This window comes from Betta splendens, chromosome 3, assembly GCF_900634795.4.
Source record: "Betta splendens chromosome 3, fBetSpl5.4, whole genome shotgun sequence".
Classification (NCBI taxonomy): domain Eukaryota; kingdom Metazoa; phylum Chordata; class Actinopteri; order Anabantiformes; family Osphronemidae; genus Betta; species Betta splendens.
Window position 1 is genome coordinate 5,814,091 of NC_040883.2, and position 4,767 is coordinate 5,818,857.

The following is a 4,767-nucleotide window of genomic DNA, read 5'->3' on the forward strand; positions in this document are numbered from 1 at the left end:
GCACTTCCGGGTCTGTCTGTCAAGCGTAATCGGACTCACCTGTCCCTTCCGTGTCTCTTTGTGATCGTCACACGTTGTATGAGGCCTTGTTAAGCTGTCAGTTTAGCCTTGTTTGCCACGTGCTTGGTCACATGACCTTTTCTGCCATAGCCACATAGTCTGTAACCCGCTTTGTCGGTTATTTTCTACTCCTGGTCCTTGAGTTTGTTGCTCTTTTATTTTTAGGAGTCTTTTTATTAAGCGTATTAAGTTTATTGTTTTTAATCAAAAAAGTTCCCTGAGCTCTGATTGGTCCAAAAACTCCGTCCACCTTCTTGCGTGGTTAATTATGACACACCCGAGTAATGAGCTGATTGATCTCCGTGATCCACGCACAGAAACACCAGCCGTGTTCTACTTTCGGTAAACGCACCCGGTTGCCTTTAGAATTCTGAAATTGACTTAACTCTTAAGATTTGAGATGCAGACGCTGTGACAACGAATATTAAATTGGAGAAGCAGGAGAAAAAAAAATATGTCAAACGTTCCGTTTCCCTCAGACATATGTTAATAAAGTGTTTGAATTAATGCATGACCCTATAGGAATAATACGTCTGCCTGTGGGCTCAGAAGCAGGTGCTATTAGTGGTGTAGCCTGAAGTGACACAAACGAGGACAATATTGTGCTGTTCTCCTCCCCTTCAACAGAGGATTATGTGTGTTTCTGAAGCTTTTCTCGCGTCTACTGTATGAATTACCCCTCAGATACAATATGTCAGCACGTCTTTCTGATCAAAATCATCAAAACACGCCGTTACCACATTAACTTTGACGCGTCGAAGTGTAAATTTAATTAATTATAGTATCGCATTATTCACTGAAAACAATGTTTTGCTAAACCCAAGGCGTATTTTTATAGAATTATAGCACTATGCTCTGCTCTTTGTACACACGGTGGACGACAGCCACGAAGTTCGCGTCATTTCTATCGACGCCTTTTAGCATCTAGTTCACGAACATGTAGCGTTTGATCGAACCATCCGAGGTCACCTAGACACTGTACTTGTGGAAACCGTAGGTACAATACAGTCACAGCCAGCCGCCTAAACGCTCGAATTTGCAAGGATCCCTTTCAAGCGTCTCGACATCAGATCAGCACTCCCACTTCCGCCTCTGGCATGTGGAGAAAGTTTGAAAAGAACATCCAGAACTTGCTTTTAGTAATCTGCATGCCCTGTGGAGCCCGGTTGCTGTCAATCGCTCCGCTCTTCCAGCCATTTGACATTCCGCTTGATGTTGGTGTGTGTCTGAGGTGCAGCAGCGACACATATTGTTCATTATTTCTGAGAGAGAGAGAGAGAGAGAGAGGGGGGGGGGCGAGCGAGGGTAAGAGGGTGCCGGTTTATTAATAGAACGTGTGGGGTTGAGTTGCGCACAAACACATAACGAGCACAGCGCGGAATTCCCTCAAGTGCTTAATGCCAGCAATTAAGTTTTCCGGAAGAGCCGAACACAGGGAGCTCGCGCTGTCTGTGGACTCCCGAGTCGGCCCCACTCTCACGGGTGACGCCGCCATGACCCTGATGCCGTCACGTCACCCGCGCTCTGCCGTGATCGGCTGAGACGTTCAGTAAATGTTAACCGAGAGCAGCCGACGTGCACCCTCGTGCTGCGGTGCGGCGGCGGCGCGTGGCGGCGGCGCGTGGCGGCGCTCCTCTCCTGCTCCCCGAACAAAGGTGTTCTAGAGCCCGAACAGGCAGCTGCATCGTCTTCGGCGTGTTCAGAATTCCCCCCGGAGGATCCACGTACGCCGGAGTTAAACTAAACGAGCCCCAGTGTAATTATTGACCGCAGAATAGATGGTCTGACTGCAAATGTGCCGCTTTCCCACGTTGGGCTCACGCTGTTACTCACTGTAAATGTAAGATTCACGCAACGTCAAAATCTGGATTCCTCTTTGAGATTTGGCTAAATAATCTCTTTTGCTGCCATCATGTGGTCTGAGGCAATAATCACAGAACATGCAGAGGCTGGAGAAGCACCTGAACAAGACCTCAAGGCAATGCAGGCGTCTGCCGTTGGGATCCGAGGGGGGGCTGTGGTTTAGAATAATACTAATTTGCTGAGAGGACATGGAGGAGCGCTCGATGAGGCGTCGTCTGAGTTCTGCCAGGGAGGAAAAGGTTAGATTGCGACTTTGTTTTGTGTCATTTCTTGTATCCAGACTCTCTTTGGTGACGGCTACAAGTGCAATACTCTCTGAAATTCTTAAAAAAAAAAAAAAAAAAAAGCCTCTGAAATATGTTGCTCTGCTTCTGGCTCCAACTAGTCTTACGCACATCCAACATCATGCCTTGAATGCGTGAACGGGGGGAGGAAAAAATGATCTCTTCGCTTTTGTTGCTGCAACTGTTTGGTTTGCAGTAACAGCGTGAACAGTGTGATGTCGCCAATCACGTCTGGTATGTGTCACACATAACCCCCCCCCCCCCACTCAGCATGCCTGGGGGGGAGTCCCTGCCACCGCAGAGGAACCGCGCTCCTCATTAGACTGCATGTGTCATGACGGGATCAACCCCCGGCCTTGACTCACGCCTCATATTTGTACAATCATCCGTCACGATGCTGCCATCAAAAACGCTCGGAAAAAACACGGATCTGGTCCTGAGCGCGTCGGGCTCGCGGCGCGCCGCCGCATCCTCCGGGGGCCTTTTTCTTTCGCCGTTTGCGGCCGCGTTGTTGGCACTGGTAATGGCCCGGGACTGGAGCGGTGGGTGGGGGGGGGGGGGGGGGCGGGGGGGGGCGTGCACCGGGTCTCGCTAACAGCGGCGGCGGCGTTTGATGTGGCTGCTGAAGGCCCGCTGCTTTGTCAACACGGAGGCCTCGGCGCCGACGCCGCGGAGGAGCCGGGGGGGGGGGGGGGGGGGGGGGGGTCACTGCGGCCTGGTGAGCGAGAGAGAGGCGGCGGGGGGGGGGGAGAGAGAGGCGACAGGGGGAAGGGTGCCAGCGAGTGCGGCCAGCGCCCGGGGCTAGAGCAGAGTGCTCTGTGCAGCGCACGGCCTGATAGGGACTGAGGCTGCTGGCTGATGACATGTTATGGTCACAACGTGCAATCCCACCAACTTTACTCGGGGAGAAGCCAGTTTTCGCGCGCGCTCGACGGTGCCGCTCCGCTCCGCCTCGCGTTGTGTTGTGTTGTGCGGCCGCGCGGGGAATGGCACAGTCGCGCGTGTGTCATCATGTCCTTTGAGTTTCAGTTCCCCCCACAGTGAACACGGCGGCGGCGGCTAAAGTCATATCTGAAAAATCTTTTCCCTGTGAGAGATATGAGAAAAAGAGCTCATAAAGAACTCAAAGAACCACGAAGGAGCCGAATGATGCGACAACGGGAGCTTAAAGACACTGGACTTCAGATGGACGATCAGATGGACACTTCTGCTGATCTGAGTGCAGTGTTTGACAGTGAAGTGTCTGCTTGGAGTTCACATGTTTACATGTTACAGCATGCTTTTTTGTCGCTCTGTTGCAAACCTTTATTTCTGCGTTTGCTTGTTTCAACTACTTATATTGATCCCTTCTGGACGCCTGGTGTAAAGCAGCATCCTGGATGATGATGATGATGATGATGATGGACCCACTACTGTACATGGTTTCAGTGTTTGTCCAGGTAAAAGCCCATTAGGCCAAGACTTATATCACTCAGCAGTTCATTATTGATTAAATTACTTTTGTCTAAGTTGAATATTTGTTTAATGCATCTGCAAATGCTCTAATCTTGTTCCATATTCTATAACCAGCATTTGTCTGTGTCCTTTTCCACAAAGCTACTAGAGCCAGGCTTGTTTTTGTCGGACATGTCTTTGTGCCTTGTTAACCCATGATGTATCTGTTTTGTGCAGTGAATCTGAAAATGCCTGGCCCAGGGGGCGTGAACGAGCCGATGCCGGGGCTCTGCTTCCTCCCGGCCCGGCCTCGCTGCACGCTTCCTCCCGGGCCGGCCCACTTCACGCCGCGGAGCCGGCGCCCTGCAGACATCGCTCGCTCTCACTAGCGCTTTGTGCTACGTAGCCAAAAGCAGCACTGAGCTTCTATTGTGCACGTAAGCAGAGAGTTTATGGTTCAGTGGCGTGTGTGTGTGTGTGTGTGTGTGTGTGTGTGTGTGTGTGTGTGTGTGTGTGTGTGTGTGTGTGTGTGTGTGTGTGTGTGTGTGTGTGTGTGGTCCCCTCTTCCTCTCTGACCTCATCCTGTCACTGGATGCCTCTGACGTGGAACGCTTTGTTTCCGTGAAGCCAGTGTGTAGAGAGTCGCTAAGAAAAGCCAGCTGTTATAATGTGCTGTTTGTCTGGAGGTGTGATCTGCCTTCTACATTACAACATTAACCTTGTGTCTGACTCTAAACAAACCTTTGTTCTACTCTTTAATGATACAAAATCAACGATTAAAGCATTTAAAGTTTTTATTTTTCCAAAAGCAAAGATACTGAATCCACATCAAATGACATTTTGAAAATGATTCATCATCTTTCTGTAAATGCTTTGGAGACCGAGGAGACCTCTTGTGGTAGTTCCTCACAGCATCGCTCCACTCTTGACGGAGCTCAGCTCCGTCTTTTGCAGCACATTGTTCCATACGGTCTGTGTGCTGTGAAGACTCATGTCCTTGGACGATACCTTGGGTGTGTTTTTAATGTTTTAACGTCTAAGAGTTTTCAGAATGGCTTTCATTGACTGATCTCTTCCAGCTGTTGGTTGCAGAGAACCTTTGACCTTAAGCTTTTAATGCTGCGAA

General features: G+C 50.1%; 1 long non-coding RNA gene across 1 annotated transcript; it reads left to right on the forward strand.

The window, feature by feature from the left end:
• The first annotated feature begins 1,414 nt into the window (after window positions 1–1,414).
• LOC129603862 (uncharacterized) lies at window positions 1,415–4,153 on the forward strand. The gene is made up of 3 exons (XR_008694113.1): window positions 1,415–2,162; window positions 3,579–3,646; window positions 3,879–4,153. It is a non-coding gene; the product is annotated as an uncharacterized LOC129603862 (long non-coding RNA).
• The last annotated feature ends 614 nt before the right edge of the window (window positions 4,154–4,767 follow it).